Genomic DNA, 11,914 nt, shown 5'->3' with positions numbered 1-11,914 from the left:
CTATTATCTTCCAAAAGTTATTGCTTTGGTCATCCAGCACTGTGATTGTTGCCATTTTGAGGACTGAATTGCTGACACTTACTTCTTCCTAGGAAGTAATTGCATTCATATTTGATATTTTTGACATGTGAATAAAAATGAAACAAAACAGCAGGGTAATGAGAATCCAATCCTAAGTTAATTGTGGCATTGTACATAATTTGTATACATAAATTCTGTTTCAGTGTACAATTTGATATGAGCTGAGCTGCAGTAAATCTAAACGAGGACTATCACAGAAAACATTACCCTATTGTATCCATTGATTTACTGTAAATATGCCAATATTGAAGACCAACAGAATTTGTAGAATTTTAGTTTGCTATTTAAAAATTTAAACGACTTTATTAAACAGATATAAAACTGTTTATTAGTTTTGTTTTGTTTTTTTTTTTGTTTTTTTTTTTTCCGAGACAGGGTTTCTCTGTGTAGCTTTGCGCCTTTCCTGGGACTCACTTGGTAGCTCAGGCTGGCCTCGAACTCACAGAGATCCACCTGGCTCTGCTTCCCGGGTGCTGGGATTAAAGGCGTGCGCCACCACCGCCTGGCCTAAACTGTTTATTAGTTAAGTACAAGACACAAACAAAGGTTAAGCTTATCATTATGTTCACTTTTCAAACTGTGATGCCTAAACAAGTAAATGGTTATGAACATTTGATTCAAAATTTGCATTTGATCTGGGCAGTTCTTTTCAAACTCATAGGCATCTCTGAGAAGACACAGACTTTAATATATTATTTGTGAATTTTGTAATATCCACACCCATGATCTACCATACTTTTGACAGTTATGTTCTATATTGTATGAGTAATTAAAGGCAAATTATATTAAAATAATTTTAAGGGTTTGCTATGTGGCATGAGTTCTCACAGACTGCCTAATTGCTTAACTTGCACACATGAATATTTTTCATGAGAAGACTGCATACTGGTAGTTGTGATTAGCGGACATGAAGGAGAACATAATTTTTAAACAAGGACATATTGGTCACACAGCAAATATTTCTGGTCTTTTAGTTTTTCTGCAGATAACATATCCATTCATGGGTATGGATTTATGTAACATATCACAATAACTTGAAATTAAGATTACCAATGAAGATTATCTAAAAAGTGTATCTATGCTTTTTGAGTGTTCTTTAACATAGCAATTAATAAAGCTGTGGCATCAATCTCTACCAGTAAGACTTTGATAACCATCTCATATTTAACAACTATTTTTTTGAAAATTGCACAAACATTAATTTAAAAATACTCTTCAGATTATAGTAAATCATATAAAATATAAACAAAGACTTTATATTTGAAAGCAATTTATTTAAACAGGTTTCATTGTAATGTAAGTATGTTTTTAATTTAGAAAAAGTTAAAGAGAATTAATTAGTAAAACAAATTAAATACATCTCCAGACTTGCCAAACAAGTAAATTATTAAATGTTCTCTGAAGAACAAAACAAAACAAATAGATAGTATTAGTTGTAAGACAATATATTTTGATGCTAACCTTCATCATCAACTGGACTGAAAACTCATCTCTAGGTATGTGTCTCATCTCATTTCTAGAGTGCTTTTAATGAGGTAGGAAAAAAAATCAAATACTGAATGTTGACCCACCATCTCATGGGCTTGGGTCCTAGAATGTATACCTAGGTAACATCTACCTGATCACTCATTGCTCTCTGTTCATGAGTGGAGGCACAAAGTGACTCTCCTCAGTCACAGTCTGAAATCTACTGCAATCCCTTTCTTGCCATGGTAGACTGTACCCTTAAATCTGGAACCCAAATAAACCCATTTCATTAAATCACTCCACTCAGGTTCTTGTTAACAGCAAAGAGCCAAGTAACAATTCTCATTGATCAAATTGATGACACCTAATAGAATACTTGTAAACAATGAAGACAACAATTTATATTGACCGTATCATCTGTCTGTTTCTGGTCCACATTTTTATTTAAATATAAACTTATGTTAATTTTGCATATAACATGATTAAATTAAAACCAATAACATATATCATCATTTTTATTACTGAACTAGGTGTATGTAACTTGAATTGTGTTATATATCTGAGTTAAAATAAAGTAAAAATGCAAATATAATTTATAAAGACATATTGCATTGATGAATTACTTATTTTTTAGAAATTCATATGCATATATAATACCTTATAACTGAAATATATCTTTTAGATATATTGCAAGATGTTGACAGCAGCAATGTGTTATGATTTTTGAAAATGAATTTGTAATTATTAGGATGTCTTTTATATTCTTAAGATTGACTTATACAGTAGAGCATAGGAAAAACTTGGCAAAATACATAGCATTTTATCCCCGAATTATTTACTTCAGGATGTACTGAGTCTCTTCCTATTTGTGTTCATCTTGGTCAAACCAGTTGAAACACACAGTGCAATAAGCTGTAGCAGTATAAGATTCTTTAATGACATATTCTTTTGAACAAAGAAAGAAGAACTAGAGAGAATTAATTCATTCTCCTGGCAATTGTAAAATTACAGTGCTAAGAAAACAAAATGAGACCAAATGTATCAACTTAGAGAAATTGCATGAGCAAATGGTTACAAATTAACTTGTACTTCAAAATTTAAGGCCTTAATTTATAATACCACTCTAATGTCATAGAGTAAACACAATTCTGTTACCCTCAATAATACTGTATGTACAGGTACCATTCTTATTTTTTAACAAATATGCCTGAGCAATTCATTTTTAACACTGGCAAATATGCAAAGATGTAAAATTACTTATATCGACCTCCTTGGCATATTTTATTATTACATAATCTATTGATTTAAAATACTGGTTTTTATAAATGTGGTTACAGACCAGATCAATAGACTTCAAATTCTCCATTCAACTACAATTTAATTTCTTATTTGAAGAGATGTGGAAACATAATTTGGGTGATTAATAGTTTCATGTTTAAAGATGGAAAAGTACATGATTTAAAAAAGAAAAATATTCATAAAGTGTGTTATGCTGTAACATGTAAAAATAAATGATTTAAAACACATTAACATTCAGAAATGTTTTAACTTGGTGTTTTACCACTCAAATGAAATAGTGTATTTCAAGTGGCAAAGAATATATGCTGGGGAAGTCTTTCTGTATGCTGTGAATGCGTTGCTCTGAATGATTGACAAATAAAATGCTGATTGGCCAGTAGCCAGGCAGGAAGTATAGTATAGGCAGGATAAGCAGAGAGGAGAATTCTGGGAAGTGGAAGGCTGAGTCAGGAGATGCTGCCAGTCACCGCCATGAGAAGTAAGATGTAAAGTACTGGTAAGCCACAAGCCATGTGACAACTTATAGATTAATAGAATTGGGTTAATTTAAGATATAAAAACTAGATAAAAGAAACCTGTCACAGCCATACAGTTTTTAAGTAATGTAAGTCTCTGTGCATTTACTTGGATCTGAGTGGCTGTGAGTCCCTGCAGGACTGGAGAACTTTCCAGCTACAAATATATTTTGGGACTATAACTCACTAAAGTGCTTGCCCAGGTAATATGCTGGCCTCCAAATTAGACAATTAACATTACAGATAAGAAAAACATTTTTCATATGTTATAGAAATATATGTACATAACTATCTCCATAAAATTGTTTCTATGTCATCATCAGTACAGTACTGAGGTATTCTGTTTGTTGGAATGACCATTCAGTGTAGAAAACACAAAAAAATTATCAAAAATATTCATTTAATATATGTAAATAATTTACTTTGTTAGTAGACAATCTAAAGAATCACAAGTACTTTATAAGTAGTATACTAATTTCATTTAGTCCTTGAAATGTTCATAGTGGTACACAGTGTATTGTGATAATATGTATCACCTACTTTGCCTTCAACCTCCCCTAGAACTTTCTATCACATCTTTCTCCCAACTTCAAATCCTCTTTATTTATGTATTTATTTATTTAATCCACTGAGTCCAGTTGCTGCTGCCTATAAGTATGTGGGTATCATGCTGTCTACCAGGGAATGGACAACCTACCAATGTCCATAACCCCAAACAAAAACAACCCTTCTTCCCCCAGGAGCCATCAACTGCCAAATATTCTTCAGCTAGTGGTGTGGCCTTGAGGCTTCTACTGTCTGGATGCTGAACATTTTAACTGACTTGATAATATGTAAAAAACTGAGCCACTGAGCGTTCATGTGTGCTACAGTCATGAGCTCTCCAGAGGACAGCTTTTTCTTTGCCTCCTTCCATTCCACAAGCTCTTGTTATTTTTCCCCGACTCCTCTTCCCTGAGCCTTGTTGGGCAGTTGAAGTAGCTGTCCCATTTGCCACTGAGCACTCACAGTCACTTATCATCAGCCCTTTGGATATTACTGGGTCTATATTCACCATTATCCCCTCCAATTAGAAGCTCCTTTGACCAAGGTTGGGAACAATTCAAATCAAAGATAGAAACACAAATATTTAGAAAGCAATTTGACAGTGTGATCATTTAGAAAAACAACAGCAGGACGTTCTCCTTAAGCTCTAGTAGTGGTTATTGATAACATTTGGAGTACTAGACACAAATTTTCTCCTGTGGAGTGGACCAATCAGGAAAGCATTTTAGTTATGTTCCTGTAAACAGTTGTGTAACTGGTGAGTGGGCATGTCTTGTCTGGGTAGTCTGTATTCCAGTAAAGAGAGTCCAGACTGGGATATTATCACTGATATTTTTTTCTCCCCCAGCAATGTACAAAGGACTTCCACAACTGTAAACTATCCAGCAGGGACAAAGTGTCTTATTCATTTCAAGATTTATTTATTTGTGTCCTGTAAAGTATACAGTATCTTCAAAAGTAGAGTTTTACCAATTAGCTATGGTAGGAAACCATGAGCAGTGGGAATAGCCAAAATGAAATATGCATGCCAAAGACAGGGGAATATGTCCTTGCAATCTAAATAAAAGTATAATAATAGGGACAGGGCCCATGTGAAAGGAAAAACTGAGATGTGCAGACCCAGCACACTGCAGGTTTATGTGGGAATAGAGCAAGGGCCCAAGGGGAGAGAAGAGACAGGGAGTGGGATAGTCAAAAGTAAGGAAGGTACGAAGGAGCTTTTGGAAACCCCAAGAGTTTGCAAGTCAATTAAAAATACAATTTCAAAGGAGCAGTTTGAACGGAGGTACCTAGCCTTAGTGAATAGCAGTTACTAAGTAAAAACTTAATGCTGTTTTTTCCTTGTGAGTTGTTGGTCAAGGAGGCTCCAGAGGCACCCAAAATAACACATGCTGTTGCCGTTGTACCTGGTTGCCCCGCCATACTTTAAAGAGATCTTTTAAATTTTACCTTTTGAGTTGTTTTCTTAAAAATTACATTGATATGTATTATAAAAAATTTAAAGGACACTTATGTCATTAAACACTAAATTTCATCATAAAAACAAACAAAATCACCAATTCATTCTCATCTACAAAGTAACACATTTCTCGAAAAAATGGTTGGTCCCTTTACATCTATTCAAGAATTTATTATTAAATTTTGTTGTTTAACTTTAAGAGAAATAATTATTGTAAGTAACTCTTTAAAGGACACTTTCATTTTCTCCTTTTTAAAAAAATTTAAAGATTAAAAAAAATTTTTTTCAAGACAGGGTTTCTCTGTGTAGTCTTGACTATCCTGGAACTCTCTCTGAGAACCAGTTTGGCCTCACACTCAGAGATCCACCTGCCTCTGCCTTCCAAGTGCTGGGATTGAAGATTTGTTCTTATAATCAGGAGTGTTCAAATGAATCATTTACACAACTTTTTCTGAGCATGTGACAGCTCTATCTCATGGAATACAGGAATTGGAATGCTGACTCAGGGATATGCCACTAAAACTTCCTTTGATATTTACAGGTTGTTCTCCTAGACAAAATATTAAGGCTTCATTGCTAACACAGCCTACATACTTATGTAATATAAGACACATTCTATGGCTACGATCAAAAACACCAATGACAGCCAATGTTGGAGAGGATGTGGAGCAAAGGGAACACTCCTCCACTGTTGGTGGGAATGTAAACTTGAACAGCCACTGTGGAAATCAGTTTGGCGGTTTCTCAGAAAATTAGGAATTGAACTACCTCAAGACCCAGCCATCCCACTCTTGGGCATATACCCAAGGAATGCTGATTCATACCATAAAGATACATGCTCAGCTATGTTCATAGCAGCACTATTTGTAATAGCCAGAACCTGGAAACAACTTAGATGCCCATCAACAGAAGAATGGATGGAAAAAATGTGGTACATATGCACAATGGAGTACTATTCAGCAGAGAAAAACAATGAAAGCATGAAATTTGCAGGCAAATGGATGGAACTAGAAAAAATCACCCTGAGTGAGGTAACCCAAACCCAGAAAGACAGTCATGGTATGTACTCACTCATAGGTGGATTCTAGATATAAAATAAAGAACAATCAGACCACAGCCCACAGAACCATAGAGGCTATATATATAGTATGGAGGTCCCTAGGACAACTGTGGCTTATAATAAATTTCAGTTTTACTCAATTATTGAAAAAAAAATAGCCAAATGAATGGAAACACATGAACTATGAACCAAAGGCTGAGGGGCCCCCAGCTGGATCAGGCCCTCTGAATAGGTGAGACAGTTGATTGGCTTGATCAGTTTGGGAGGCAACTAGGAAGTGGGACCAAGTCTTGTGCTCATTGCATGAGTTGGCTGTTTGAAACCTGGAGCTTATGCAGGGACACTTGGCTCAGTCTGGGAGGAAGGGACTGGACCTGCTTGGACTGAGTCTACCAGGTTGATTGCAGTCCTCGGGGGAGGATTTGCCCTGGAGGAGGTGGGAATGGGGGGTAGTCTGGGGGTAAGGGGAGGGTGTGGGAGGGGGAGAATAGGGGAACCCGTGGATGATATGTAGAATTGAATGGTATTGTAAAATAATATATATGTATATATGTATATATATATAAAAGACACATTCTAAAAAACATCTGACCAATGAGTGTGCGCATCTCATTTTTGAAATCTAGTCTGTGACAGATACATGTATCCCGTGCATCTTAATGTCTACCCCCAAAACCTCCTTACAGCTCTTCTTCTACCTAACCACCAACACATCTCTCTCTAAATTTATGCCCTTATTATTATCTTTTTTGTAAACTGGAAGAATAGAATACTGTAAAATGCTGTTCTCTAGCTATGATAAGGCTGTTATACAGCGGAACTAATAGCAGCTATTGTTAGCTGCTCAAGAACAGGCCAAGATCAGGCTATTTTAAAATTTTAAAATTCCCAAAATTATGGGAGGGAGACACCTGAACTCACTCTTAGCTGAGGAACTACTGGCAGCTGGTTGATTTGCATTCTGTTTCAGTGTGATTTTTCAATATTCAGTTTAGAATAATTTTTCAATACATGATACTTTTGTTTTTTTAGAGTTAACTTTTAAAACAAATCTGGCTGATTTTCTGAATTTTTAATGATGACACAAAAAGAAGTGTGTTTACTTTAAAGTAAGAAAAAAAATAGTAAGAAACCAGAGTGCAGAATGATTCAATTGTTTTCTGTAAAACTAATGCGAATCAATGAAGTAGGTCAGAAGGGCACTGTTTCAACCTAGAGACAATCTGTCCTAGATGTAGATAAAGCAAGTCTGTGTTTGGGTAATTAATTCACTACAGATAAGTTTTACATGTCCTAAGAGTCTTTCCATGAGTGAATTTATAAACAGATTTGACAGGCTCATTTTTGCTCAGGGCAAGGGCATGAACGCCATGAGAGAAGGGAAAGAGCCTCAGTCTACTTAAAATGACAAATGTGGAGAGAGTACTATTATAACACAATCACACATGGCCTGGCGTAAGCTCTAAAGAGGGCATCTGCTTAATGAAGGTGGTGAGGCGCACATTAAAAGCACTGCATTAGGGAACTGAATGTAGCTGATGGCGTGCACACATTACAGAGGCGCTCAAGAAATTCATTTCTTCTCAGTGAAAGCCAAAATTACCTTTGTGTGTTACAAAATATTAGTGATTATCTGAAATTTGGCTTGTTTTCCAATTTGCTCAGGAGAGAGATAATGTAATATTTTAACAGGATGTATAAATTATGATATTTTCCAATTTATTTGGAAATCCGTAACTATAATAGAAATTACTAGAGCCTCATTAACTTCAGACATAAGAATGCCATCATATATCTATTTTCCAGCACATGAAGTTCACGTTAAAATCTTATAAAAATATCTTAATAAGAAGAGCAAAAAGGCAGCAATTCAATTTGGAATTATAAATTTTAAACAGTCTTGCTTGTCTTTAGAAAGAGAAATAAAGGAAAGTTTAGTATCTACCCTAAAGGATAATAGGACATCCTGCTCTAAATCTGGTGTGTGTGGGAAAAACAAGCTTCTATATTCTTCTTATTATACTACATTAAGCACCATGTTGGAATAATATACTTCCAACAAACATAAAGTATATTTTATTTATTAAACTATTAAATAGAATGCATATAAATGCACACAAAGCAACTGCTTTCAAGGAGCATTCAGCATACACATTTTTTATGCGTTGCAGGCAGAACAAGTGGTGGGCTTTTGCAGCCGTATATGGTGGGGACAGACAAGCTCAAAAAGCCAGCACTGCTGCTTGCCCAAGATCCGTCCAACCAGAGCTGCATGAGGGCTGCTGTGCCACTTTGGGGTTTGATATCCACGGGTTGCATGCATGGGGCCTTTTAATATTTTTACAATTTTGGATTGATGGAAAATTTCTAATGGATCATTTAGTCAATCTTTCAGAATGCTTCTAAGCTTCCCCAGGAAGGCCCTTATCATAGTACCCCTCCTGCTTTTAGGGACATATCCTCATCTACTTAAAGGTCTTTCTTATATCTTGGAGGTTGTGACCACATAAAGAAGCCAGAAGTCTCTTTATGAGACTATGAGATATTCTTAAAATATCTGCCCCTGTACTTACTAAGGAACAAGATAATCAAAACAAAGTAAACTTAAAAGGTCAACAACATTCAGTGAGCTAGAGGAGTTGGCCACAGATCAGATTATAAGTCTCTTCCTATTATAGCGTCTGGTGATCACATGGCAAATACAGCAACAAAGTAGCTGGAGTTACCTTTACTCTACACAGGGATGTATACTGATGGGCAAATAATGGTGTGAAAAGATGACAAAAGTGTCATATGATCAAGTAATAAAAGAATGCCAAGATTAGACATACAAATAAATTCCATAAAGATATCAAATATAAACACTGTGTTATGTCAGAAATTGAATAATAACTGTAGCAGGTTTGTCCTAAGGATTTTTCTTGGGCCTATTGAAACTCTGCCCATTAAGGGTTAATAATACACTGCTTGGCACATGGCAATCTACACAGGCTAACTTGGAGATTTTCTTTCTATTTAACATCCTTGAAGCCACCAGCCTAAGAACAGGTTGCCACTTGCCTCTAGATTCTTAAAAAATTGGGTTATGGGATTGATGAGTAAAAATGATTGTAAAATACAATTATATTCTGCCATGGTTTATCAATGACCCCAGATGTGCAAGAGAAAAAGTTAAACACATGTCTGGAAACAAAAATGTTTTAGAGCAACATGCTTACTGAATTCTGACTAAATAAAGAAGTGTTCTGACTCCTAGTTAGTCAGGCTGCAAGATTCTCGCCATCGCTACAGTTTGGGTCGCTTCTTCCTTCACCTACTCTGTGCCTCCTCCCCAGAGCCTGTCAACCACCAGTAGTAAGTTGAAGGTTGTGTAGCTGGGTTGATGTTCTATCCCCACTGCTGGAAGTCTTGCCTGGTTCGGAGATGAGTGATTGTAATTTTTAATGCAATGATCTCATGCATTAAATGTGTGTGTGTACTTGAGTTTATATGCACCACTGGAATCCATAGATGCCAAAAGAGAACTTTGAATACCCTGAAAGTGAACCTACATATAGTAATGAGCTCACTACTGTGAATGCTGGGAACCAAACCCATGTTCTTCTAGAGCAGCAAGTGCTCTTAACTGTTGAACCATCTCTCCTTACTTCCTTGAAATCATCTATTTGCATATTATTGCTTAATTATTTTTTCTTTTAATTAATAATAAATATTTTAATATAACATATTTGTTCACATAAACTGGCATGCAATTGCACAAGTCCAAGCCTGACAAGATTCCAGTGCTGCGAAGGGAAAGCAGATATGGAGCTCTCATCTTTAACCAAGAAGCTGTCCTCAACTGATAGTCTCTTGCAAAGAAAAATTTAGTTTTCACATATGGAGTGCCACTTCATATACAAAACACACTGAGTAGTCACCATGCCAAACATTGGATGGCTAAAACAAAACACACTGAGTAGACCCCACGCCAAACAATGGATGGCCAACACAAAACACATTCAATGATATTTTCAAACTCATATTGCTTTGTTTGGGTAACTTTTACTTTACTGGTCTTTTTGCTTGTATTTCTATTTTATATTTTTATATTTGTGTGTGTGTGTGTGTTTCTGTTTTTCATTCTTCTTTCATTTTTAGTTTTCTTGTTTGTTGTTTATTTCTAAAAGGAGAAAGAAGGCTAAATTTAGATGGGTGGGGAATTTGGGAAAAAAATCTGTGAGTAGATTAGGGAGTGGAAACTCTGAGCAGAATATATTGTATGAAAAAAAATTATTTTCATTAACAAAAACAAACATTCACTTTAATTATACTGTACACATTGCTTAATTAAGTACAGGAGCACATATCTGGGAGGACAATGAGCCTTGGTTATGGTGGTCTTTGATTTTAAATAATAGCTTACAGTTAAATAAAAACACATTTATATTTTGAGAATGTTGTTTATCCATGTTTAATCATTTAGAAGAAAAAAATTTACCAAATAATAAAACAAAACCATATCAAATTATGACTCATCTCCAAACTGCACTAGAAGTTCCAATCACTAAGACACTTTCCACTGAAATGATTTAAGTACAACTACATGGCACCAAGGTTTAGGCCTAATATAGGCCTGACAACCAAGTCCTTGTTTTCTGGAAGAAAGGCCTCAAAAGTCCCACTCAATTCCATATAACAATACTTCAAAGATCAATTAGGTTTTCCTTTCCTTAATATTTTTGTTTTTGACTTCTAATCCTAAAGACTAGATTAAAACTTAGCTCATTTCCCAGAAGGCATTGCTTCCCTTTGCTCTATGAAAGAGTCCACCAAGACCTCTTCCTCAAAACCATCTAGCCCCCAGCCTCCAGCCTTTGCTTGTGATGCATCTTTCTCAACATCCTGAAAAGGTAATGTAGGTAAAATATGCTCATAAACATTAAAACTAGTTGTTAGAAAGACGTAACTAGCTTTATAATTTAAGTTTTAAAGCATAAATACTTGCAGCTTAATCTGCCCTGACAATGATTGTCGAAGCCTAGAATTCAACATTTACAAATTCTCATTCACACACACACAAAACACACTATTATCACACAACTTGTGTCTTGAGAGAATCTTCTGCTTTTTAAATCTTTGGCCTCCCAGTCAATCCCAAATTCAACCAAGTTTTCAAGTTCTGGTAGTTACCTGGACCACTGAGGCATTGCCACAAGACTTCTTCTCTTTTGAAACATCCTTTTTCTCTAGATATTAGGATAGCTACACCAGCTTGTTTCTTCTGTGGTGTATGTTGGTGTGGGATTATCTATTGCTTGATTTTTCATGGATGTGTTTAGCTTCTTTGGGTTGAATTTTCCCTTCTAGTGCTTTCTGTAGGGCTGGGTTTGTAGACAGGTATTGATTAAATCTGGTTTTATCCTGGAATATTTTGTTTACTCCGCCTATGGTGATTAAGAGTTTTGCTGGGTATAATAGTCTGGGTTGGCATCCGTGGTCTCTTAG

The sequence above is a fragment of the Peromyscus maniculatus genome, chromosome 16, assembly GCF_049852395.1.
Source record: "Peromyscus maniculatus bairdii isolate BWxNUB_F1_BW_parent chromosome 16, HU_Pman_BW_mat_3.1, whole genome shotgun sequence".
NCBI lineage: Eukaryota > Metazoa > Chordata > Mammalia > Rodentia > Cricetidae > Peromyscus > Peromyscus maniculatus.
This window is presented reverse-complemented; position numbering follows the sequence as displayed.